Below are 11,722 nucleotides of genomic sequence, written 5' to 3'. Positions count from 1 at the left end.
TTGGAATCAATAGTGTTTCCGCACATCTGATTGAACTTTTCGGGGTGGAGATACACTGGGCAAACCGAGCATTCAGCCAGAAGAGATGCTGCCTCCCTTTGTTTTAATTCAAAATACATCAGTAAATCAACATAGGACTGTAGGTTATCAAGCAATTGACAACTTTTTCAAGTCTCTGATGTGAATATATTCACAATTATCCTTCTTCACAATGAATATTCTGATAATGGAAATTTACCACGATCAACTTATCCCTGGATGTTTTAATCCCCACCTGTGATAAAATCTTATATCCCCCCATCCCTAGAACGTACCTATGTGACCTACGCAACTTCAGTTCCATTATGTACGTGATTGACTTAACTACGTCAGTACGCTAAAAGAACCCCCACTGGACATGAACTGCAGTGTACAGGATGAAAGGCCTGTGCTTGTTTAACCCAACCATCCACCCCTGACCTCCTCCTTATGCAGACGTCATCGCTCTTCACTACTACTTTATCTGACTACCTCCTTTGTGGCTGTGATAATTACTATGGCAACTAGAAGTCGTCACCTAACAAGAAACATAATTAAGGGTAATAAAAAGCTTTCACAGTGGAACTTAATGGTCCGTCTGATGAGGAGAGGCTGTCTGTACGTTACATATATGAAGATGATATGATAAGATGATGCACAGATATGCACATATTGTTCACATCTTCTCATCAAATTGCAGCCCCATGGCCGAATTTCTGTCTATTCACATATTTCCATTGATTTTGTACACAATCACACCGCCTTTTAAATTTACTTTGCAGTCTGAACACACAGATTTAAAGGCTCCTCAAGGACATTCATACATTCATTTTGTTACTTCGAAGTGTTTTGTTTTTTTGCCCTGTCAAAGAGGAGTGTAGTTAAATGGCATCTTGAAGTGAGTCTTATGTGCACCTTTTTGCTTGTTTGGACAAATACTTGTTGAGTTATAGTGGGAATTCAATATATATATATATATATATATATATATATATATATATATATATATATATATATATATATATATATATATATATATATATATATATATATATATATATATATATATATATATATATATATATATTTTAAAAGCTCAAGTTAGATTTTATAGTCTGACACTGTAGAAGCTGATATAAGTAAAAGAAGAGAACAACACAAGTCATATTAAGTTAAAGCACATATTCACCTGATATAACAGAAAAATGCTATATCACTGTATCCCTAAAAATAACTAAAAGCAGGTGTGTGGCAGTCATGTTTATGTATAACTGATGAATACAGTTATAACTACTAAATACTGCAGCTGCCAGTCAGCTACAGTATGTTTGTGATGACAGTGGCAAGAAACACCAGTTACTGATTGGACTCCAACCATTTTAGTACTTGTTTCAAATAAACTTGAATGAAAAGATGCATATGTTTCATGATTGTTTTGTTACCCTATAAAGTCTCCGTTACTCAAAAAAATGTTTTGTTCAATCAAAGGTAAGTATGGTACTTCAACTCTTGTGACTATGCTAAGTGGACTTTTCTATAGCACTTTTCCAGTCTACTGGCCACTCAAAGCGCTTTACAACACACATTCACCCATTCACACACACATTTATACACTGATGGCAGAGGCTGCCATGCAATGTGCCAACTTCTCATCAGGAGCAATTTGGGGTTCAGTATCTTGCTCAAGGACACTTCGACATGCAGCCGGGGATTTGAACCAGCGACCTTCTGATTACTAGATGACCCGCTCTAGACGAGCTACAGCTGCCTCGTATGCCTCCTATTATGGTCAGAAGTAAATCAACTTAAAGGGTAACTCCACCCATTTTACACATTTAAGTGTGTTAGCAGGTCTCTGGTGAGTACTACTGCATACAGTATATACAGGTGAGATGTAGGCACCAGGTTTTGAAAAAGGCAGAAGAATGTGTGGAATAAAGAAAGGTGATATCTCTGGTTCTGATGTATTGGATGTTCTTTAAAAAAAAGTAAAACAACTAGTGATGAATTAAATGCACTTACTTTTTAATTAAAATATAATTTGATGGGAAGTAAATACAATTGAACTTTTAATATAAAACTGTTACTCATCAATTAAATATATTTAATCATAAAATAAAGTATCATTGCATTATAAAGGTTGATATATTGCATCATAACTTCATTCTGTGGACATTTAAATTGGGAAGAGTATTTATTTTAGTGCCTTGCCATTCAACTCTTTTATTCAAGAAGCTATTTAAGCTCTTATGAATAACATATATATTAGTCATTGGTTCAATGAATATACTTTTTGCTTTTTAATATAATCAAACATGTGATCTGGGGGATTTCCTCTGGATGAAAATGTAAAATGATTTTGATCATTTGGTTTTTGATTTTTTTTTTTTAAACTGTCCATAATGAGTCAACAGTGTTATAGGAGTGCAATGTTAGACCAGAGAACTGCTTCTCAAAACCCAGTGTGTGTTATTAAACATGGTGTTGAGTATCAACATTTTTCGAGGTATCAAAATGAGAAATTCCAACATTGTAACAACACTAATCCCTATCTTCATCATTCTTCTTGATCTAGTGTGCATTTCCCAAATCTGTTCGCCAAAGGTCCAATAGTCCTCAGGGACAAAAATAAAAAAGAGTAAATAAAATACTGGACTCCTCCTTTAAGTTCCTCTGTAGAACTACCTGTGTATTGTGCTGTAGAGGCCTTTGCCGACATTGTTCCTGGGTAGAACCCTTTGATTTTTGAGTTCAACCTGTTAATCATGATCTGGACCTTTACCATGGTCAACTTCTGTCTACAACTGATGACAGTGTCATATACTGCACAGTATATATTCTCTGTCTGACTCTCCCAACATCTGAATCTTTGTCATGCACACATTAATCAAAGTACTCATTTATACTTTGATCAGTGTACATTATATTTTAATTTATATTATTTATTAAATAATAAATCATTTATTTATTTTATTCTTATAATTATTTCATTGTAAATCAGTGTGTATCATTTGCATTTGAAAACCATCACTGTATATTCAGTGGACAGTAACAATGTGACTGCTATACTGTATGCATTCATTTGGTTGTTACAATGCAGCAATTGTTTACAGGCAACATATGGAAATATAATACAAATACATCTGTACACTTGTTCAAGTCAAATTTCATGTTTGCATCAACACAGTGGGCCAATGAAGTTTATTGTGATGAAGTCCCGTAAAAGTTCTGTGGGTTCATACACAGTATGAGTTTGTAGAGAAGGACCAGCTGGTGTCTCCAGGAGGAGTGTTGAAGAGGACATGTTGGTGTGTCTGACGCCAGCTATATGATCCTCTGTAGCACTCACTGACTGAAAGCTCTTTACAAAGACCTTTGTTATTTTCACACTCCGGCTCACAACAGCCAGATCAGAGGCGAGACAGGGTCAGCCAGTAATAAGCCAGCGGCTGATACATATAGAGGAACAGTGGAGGAGGAAATTACAGATGCTATCAGCCAAGTTCAACCACCCCTCCCTCTGTCTTCCCTCTCTCTCTGTCTCTCTCTTTCCCTGTCTCTTCTCTTCCTGTGATTCTTTTCCTCCGCTTCTACGGGCTGCTGCACAAACGACAGTCAGGAAGGTATGCAACTCTCCATTCACAGCAGCCAGCAAGGGGTCCCTCACTGCAAATCAGCCCCGCTGTTCATGGGATTTGAATGCCCCCCACCCTTCCAGCTCTCCGGCCGCGCCAACCAGTCGCCTCCACCCTAAATGCCACCCTGCCCCACACAGAGATTGACTTTACTTACTTACTTAGATGCATGTATGTGGACTTTAACAGACAAATACAAATGGCTGATTTTCGTACAATCATCATGGATGTCTTATTCAAGACAACACTTAATGTAAATCTTAAAATATGTAAAATGTATGACTAAAAGAAAAAAGCACATCTGTTTCTTTAAAGACTGCAGCAGTTTTTTTCTATTTCCAAATATTTGTGCAATTTTGCAGATTTTCTGAACCTTGACACATTTTCCCGCTCATTTATAAATCCTTTTTAATGAGGGTTTTCCTTTTGCTTTTTATCTGGCAGTTGTCAAAGCACCCAGACACTTTAATTAACACTATTACACTAATTAAAATATTATTGATAGTATATGTCAACTGTCAATATTATTGCATCGATAGCAGGCTACAGGTTACGTTTACAGCTGCTTGGAAGAGTGATAGTTTCAAGACATAAGGTGGTCGAGGTGAGCTGAAAATGTATTTCTTCATTCAATGCAGCAATAAATACCCCAATAACATTATAGCACAGCTGTTGCAGTAATGTCAAACCTTGAGTTGTTGCCACAGTGGTGTAATGACTGTAAAATACTCATTAAACATCTACACGTTTGTCTATGCTGATAGATCTGTTACAGCAGTAGTAGCAATTACCGCGGCATCATGTCCATGGTCTGTGGCTGGAGAGGTGCTGGAGGATGAAGGAGCATCGCTGACGTCGGCATCCAAGTTTTCCCTGGACAGCTCTTTTCAGACCGCTGTCATCTGCTCCTTATCCTCAATGCATGGAGAGCTTTGTTTTGATATCTTTGCATTTTCAATTAAATCTCCAGGTCTGAGCTAGCTAGCCAGCTAGCTTGCCATAATGATCTGTCACTGAACACGTAATGGCAGCGTGTATGCCAAGACGACCCCGCACTCATTTGAACTTTCATTGCAAGTAACATAAAGTCGCTCTGTGAGTCTATTTTTTCCAAATAATTTTAAATGTCTAACTGTAATAATATTAAGATTTGTTTTTAATTTGCTGCTAACTTTGTTGGTTGTCAGTTTTAGATTTGGATCGAAACAGCAAGCTCCAACAGTAGCTGCGTTTACATGGACAATATTTCTTCAATCTGACTGAAATCATTTGATTGGAGATTCCAACTTCACTGTTTACATGGGTGGCAAAAAAAAGTTATCTGATAAAGATGTGTGTTTACATGTCCCCAAGCATTTAATCAGAATATAACTTTTTGTGTGAAGCACTGAATCAGCCAAAAATATAACAGAAGAAGCACTATAAGAATTATTTTTCCCCAACTGTATTGAAAATATTCAGTTTATTCATTCATTTGCGCCAACTGTCAATACACTTTTCACGTTCAAGTTTATTGAGACAACATTAGCTAATGTTGCAACGGCAGTGTTAGCCGTCAAGATTGAATTTACCAGTAATGCTGCTGTCCTCTTGAGTAGGAACAGCAGCCTCACACGAGTTGTCCTCAAACCCCACATCCCCACTGTAGCAAGTCATGTCCGCCAATCGTTGGATCCATTAGCCTGTCTGGGTCGGAACCACTTTTGCCGTCAGGACATGTAGCCTTGAAACGTAAGTAGGTGGTTCGGTGGACTTGTTTGGACAACTTGTTGTTTTGGGCCTTTCATCCATCGAGGCATTCAACAATCTTTTACTCCTTTAAGACCTCCAACAAATAAGTTGTCAGCCACAGACCAGTTTTGTTTTGCTCTTGCCATGTTTTTGTGCACCCTGAATAAGGTCATAAATTTACACCTGCCCTCTCGATCAGATTGAAAATTCATTCAGATTAGGCCTGACTGGATCTACCAATTGAGGTGTTTACATGAGGCATTTCTATTCTGACTGGGTTATGATTGATTGTTATGATTGATTGTTAGTGTGGAGTATTAGTGACCTTGTGCATACTTTACAACAGTTCTTTTTAGTTATTTCTTCTGACTCTTCATATTCTCTTAACAGCTGCACAGTAAGAATGTGACAGAATGACTGCAACAGTCTGCTTGAGGTGACCTACAGTCATATGGGTGAAATCTGCATCAGCCAGGACAGGTGCTCACTTGAGTACACCTTGAGTACCTTGTACTGTTTTTGTGTTTTTTTATTCCAGTTTTGTTTTTTATTCAATGAGTCACCTCATCCAATAGGAGAAGAGGAGTAGTATTATTCTAACAATGAAAATTAACCAAACTCGTTTTTCCTTTCTTGTCATTCCTTGGCCTTCCTTCCTGAATGAGATTAAAACTAACCATTGACTATATAAAAATGGACGGAGCTTCCGGGACTGTAAAGTAAAGCCAATGCTGAAGTGCATTAGACCTGCATTCTTTCTATTGGCTAAAAGTGGAGGACTCCACTGGTTTCAAAAATAAGTCAGAGTGTATGTAAGCTTATGGGAAAATAAGCTTACTTCTCACTTGATTTATTACCTCAGTTTCCTAATGAGTTTAGGGTCTCAGTTGCTAGTTTCAAGTCCTCCTCTGTACAGCCTGATGTTCATATTTGTAAATTATGGTCCCATTTTCAGTAAAACAGGGTATGCATTTCTCCCAAGCCCCACCTTCTTGTTTAAATATTGTCCAAAGAACGAAGATGAATGGTAGTCCATAAAACAATGGATGAGTGGGTTTATACTTTTAACCTATAGGTGGCAAAACACTTTAAGCATCAGTGCTACAGTGTAACATTCTCATGTCTTTTTACCTTACAGTTAAAAAGTAAAGCCTTTCAATGACACCACATCTCAACAAGCCTGGCTAATTTAAATACTGTCAGCTCCTTAAAGCTCCTCTGCAGTTTGATTGTAAACAGAAGTTATCTTTGAATTAAGTGTTTCTTACTAAAACTCATTGTGTGAATCTTCTAAGTCTAATAAACATGATGAATGGATTTCATTCCTCATCAACACTTGAAAACCCACCTTGTCCCTGAAGTTTAAAAACCTGCACTGTTTACATTTTCCCTGTATTTGCAGGCACATCACTGCACTTTTTTGGCATGCTGCCGCCACCTGTAGATCAGTACAATAGCGTGAGAGAATTGTCAGAAATATGTGTCACATGCACGTGCATCCTTGTGCATGAGACAAACAAAACGGGGACCCATCCGTAGAACTGCTAAGTAGTGTAACTAGAGGTCAAAACCTCCACAGGGAACCTTTGAAATGTTAAATATGCTCATCTTTATATCTTTGCAGGTAGATTTGGTCCTCATAGGTGTAGGAACACACACACACACACACATACACACACACACACACACACACACACACAGACACACATATCTTTCTCTTTCATCCAGTTCCCTCTGTCCTCCTCACTCGGATTTTCTTTTCTTTTCCAGAGGGGGGCTGGCACTCCTGTGGCCCTGCAGCTGCATTTTGGGCTTCCTAACTGGTTCTCAAGGGGCAAATAAAACCCTATTATATCTTGGAGGGAGGGCTGCATTCAGGCTGTCATGCAGACGCTCAGATGAAACGCAGCGCAGTCACACAATCGCAGGCTGCTACAGTATGAATGAACAGTGCCCGTTAGAAATGGCGCCCTCTCAACCAGGTGGCTCCCAAAGGTTTTTTTTTTTTTTTTTTTTTTTACAGACGGGTGAATTTCCCAACTCACAGGATCAAGTGTGATGTGTGGAATAACTAAATCTTGGTCCTGAGATTTTATCTTAAACTCAGGGTTGTTCATGTGCGAAGCTGAAGTATCGAGCTAATTATCCCCCATCTGAAAGGGCTGCATTGCCCGTTCATCATTATTGCCGAAGCATGACAAGTTTTCCTTTAAGAATTAGCTTGAATTTCTTCTAATTAATGACTAATGACCATATTATTCTATGTGACACTATAATTACTCATAGGGGAAATGTTTGACTGCCCATAATCTACATTCTATCTGCCATTCGAAGAGTTGTTACTACTTTCCCCATAACAATTTCCTGTAGTTGTAGTAAACTGGAGTGTTTCTATAATTTTAGAACGTTATTAATATCAGTTGGATGATTATTAGATTTTAATGACTCCTCAGAGGTTAAAGCTGTCAATAGCAGCTTCTCATATTCTATTACCCATGGCACATTATACTTACAAGGGAATAACTGAAAAAATCTGTCACAACTGATTCTGAAATGGAGTAATTTCTTGGTCCAGGAGGCAGCGAATGATGGTTAATTTTTAAGATTTAGATCACAGTATCACAGTAGGCTGCAACCCATGTAAAAGTTACATCTCAGACTGGTTTATTACCAACTTGTTGTTAAAGTCTGAGACTGTTCTCCAGCAGCATCCACAACATCAGTTGCAACAGCAAGTTCCTCAAAACAGCTTCTCTTTATGTTCAAGTGACTTAGCCCTCTAGTGGCTGTAGCAATCATGATGGCCGCAAAGGTGGAATTCAAATGAGGTTAAGAATGAAAGGAAGGATGTCAGGGTGGATGGATGAGAGAAGAAAACTTCAGATTTCAACATGGGAGACCGCTGTTGGTTTTTTAACCGACAGTCAAGGTTTTTTATTCAAAGCATGATGACAACTGTTTCCTAGCCATAACCTTGTGTTTACAAAGTAGTCATTTTATCCCACTACATGACTTTTTTCTCAACCTAACCAAATATTTTTTGTGCCTAAACCTAACCAAACCTTTACCATAGTGTCTGTTTCAACAGTGATTTGTAATGGTTTTGGAAGGCACAGATAAGTTACGGTGACCTGCCGATAGCAGAGCAGAGCACACTTGTTTCTCATTCTAAAGTGCATGGACAAACGTATATAAAGTATTTTGCAATTTGTATTTTGGAGTAATTTGGAGGACTTGGTGATTCAATACATTAAAGATATGATATGTAACATTTCAGTATTAAAATGTCTGAAAGCTACTAGACCTTTGTTCTACATTTTACTCAATTGTGTGCCATAATCCTTAATGTTTTCAACCATTTTTAAACCCAGAGAAACTATTTCACTCAATTTAACAGTGAGTTTCATCTGGCTGTGATATATATGAGCAAGGAAGTCAGCGAATGAGACTAAACATAATGTGAATAAAACTTTAAAACATTTACCTTGTTCATGAACATTAGTGCCTGGGTCCCATTATCAATGGTGGCAATGGCTGTTTAATGATGCATTCACCACAAGTTAAGGGAACGCACAAAAAGTGTGTGCGTGTGTGTATGTGTGTTTGAATCCAGGTGAACCTCTGAGTGAACTCAGCACTCAGCAGAAACTCTGGTTCTCTCTCTCCTCTCTGTAACGTTACATTCATGAAGTAAAGTACATTTCCCCTCCAGCTCCAGTCAGCAGTCAACATTACAGAACAGAAACACCTGACAATGGAGGTCACCTCTGGATCACTGCTGCAGTCAGGTTGAGTGAAGATAAATCCACTTTTTATTTCCAAAAGTTAAATAGTAATCTCTGAGCTCTCCTCGCGTCAGTAAACAGCTTTGGATCAATACAGAATCTGATGTGTCTCCAGGTGTTCATTCCTCCAGAAGGTCTGAATCTGCACTGACTCTCTCCAGCAGCTGAGCATCGGCTCTGCCGTCTTCGCTCCGCCCACAGCAAGCATCTTTTGTTTTGAAAATACAGATTGTGTGTTCATTAACCAGCATCACATTTTCCCTAAACATAGTGACCAGCTGAGCACACTAAACTACTGACAGCACTGCACCTTGTCATAAAAAATAATAACATATATAACTATATTTACCAAATACCGTATAAGATTACTTTAGTTAAGTTCATAATGTATTTATTAAAATGTACATTACACTATTGTATAAACTTATATGGTATGGAAACATATATTACATATCAACATTTTAAAACATAATTATAAAAACAAATATTCCAGATTAATTAGTAGATTGGGTTAAATTATATACACATTTTGTTTGTAGGAGCCAAACTGAACACATTTATAGGTGTGATGGTGATCTTTAGTATCATCATCACATTTACCAACAGAGTGCCAGTTCCCACCTTCCTGAGTCAGTGTTAACAGCTTAACATCACATGCTGCGATTGAGTAACACACACTGACATAACACGAAGCGAAAACTGGTTAGTAAGTGAGCAGAGATGGTGATATTGTATAGCTAATACTGACTAAATGTTGGAAATGTCTAAATTCTGTGTGTAGGAGCATAACTACAAAGGTGCATCAATATGTTAATTAAAACAGGGGAACTGAAATAAGATATGAACAGATACAAATTTGTATTAAAACAGGTATGACAGTTTCATGACCTCAGTTATATGATTTGTTTTATGTCCCATATTAGCAAAGGTGTGATGCACCTTTCTGTGTAGTTATTTTGAGCATGGTGTCGCCTTACACTAGGTCTAAACTGAAGACTGCATGGAATAAAACAGATTTGGATTATAATAGGTTAGCACTTGTCTGCATGTCTATGGGTCCTGTGTGTGCATGTGTGTATTTTGTGTGTGTGTGTGTGTGTGTGTGCAAAATAACTATATAGTGAAAAAAAGTCATTCCCTTTCAAGGTTTAATAAAGTATTTTTTATTTTCTTCTTCTTGAACTCATCTGACAGAGCTGTGGGGACACAGAAGGTTTGAAAAATAATCGCCATTGCCATTCAAAGAAAAAAAAACAGGCAACTGGTTTATATATTTCACTTTTCTGACTTATACTTAATATAAGTGTTTGACCTAGTAGAGTGTTGGATAGGAACTATACTATGGTGCCCTGTATTGAAACTAGAACCAATATTTTTTGAGACAACCGGCAAAAATCATATTAAAAGTATAGAAAATTAAAGAAACATTTCTATCAGGTGTAGTATGTATATGATGCAGTCGTGATGTTTGTTTTACTTACTGTTAATTATGTAATTGATTTTGCACAGGAAGGGTTTTGCTTGAATTGAGTCAAATGAGTCATTTCAATTTAAATTAAAACATCTTATTTAAAATTTGCTTTCTCTCTGTGTCTTCTCATCCTTCAGTCTGTAGATGTGTGTGCCAGAGTTCTGTTGATAACAGTTTGAGCAAAGAGACTCTGGCCGCCCACACACAAGCTGGTCCCTGCAGCAGACGACTGCAGCCAGCTGCCATATGACAGGCTAGAGGCGTCTGCGCTTGGTTGCAGACACTGTTTGTTTGTCTTACAGATAGGTGCTGGGGTTGTTTAATGCTCGGATGAACTACGCTGCTCGATACAATCGCTGTGCGCATGTGTGTTCAGCATGTGTATGTCATGCTATGCCACGAGCAGGGCAATTCCCCCACAACCACACCATAAAAGGCCTCATATTATAGACTATTCATATCCAATTGTGTGGAACTACATAAACAATGTAGAGATCTTTGCCGTAGGTCTTTTGTAGCCTTTTTTTTTTTTTTTTTCTCGCATGCCGAGAACCAACCAACCCACAAAGAGATAAGTACAATCACAGGGCACATATCAGTCACTACGGACACTGAGGAAACCCACAGAGACTTTATCCAAACAGCCACTTGTCTACCACACTCTACTACAGCCATCCCCGTGGGGATTCTTCACATTGTTACATACCCACTATATATAGTATGTGTATATATAAACAGTATAAGGGCTGTCAAAAAAACACCAATTTTGATCAATTAACATTTGTCAAAAATTATAAAACATAGTCAGGAAAGATTACCAACACACACTTGAACTGTTCATAGGAGCACCGTTTTTTGCAATTTATGCAGCAAGGAATTTTTGTACCATCAGAGTACTACAAGCTTGAAATATCATTTCCTTTTAAAGTTTTAAATGTCTGTTTATTTATTGATTCATTCATTTTCCAAAAGCTATTTAAAGTGAAATACTTTTAACACACACATCTTCGGCCACATATTCTTATTTTCCAAGATTTATTCCCGATTTTTAGTTTTGGAAATTTAGTATTAGGATAACAGCT

Source organism: Pagrus major, chromosome 2 (genome assembly GCF_040436345.1).
Source record: "Pagrus major chromosome 2, Pma_NU_1.0".
In the NCBI taxonomy this organism is placed as follows: Eukaryota; Metazoa; Chordata; class Actinopteri; order Spariformes; family Sparidae; genus Pagrus; species Pagrus major.
The sequence above is the reverse complement of the archived record's forward strand: the minus strand, read 5'-3'. Positions refer to the sequence as shown.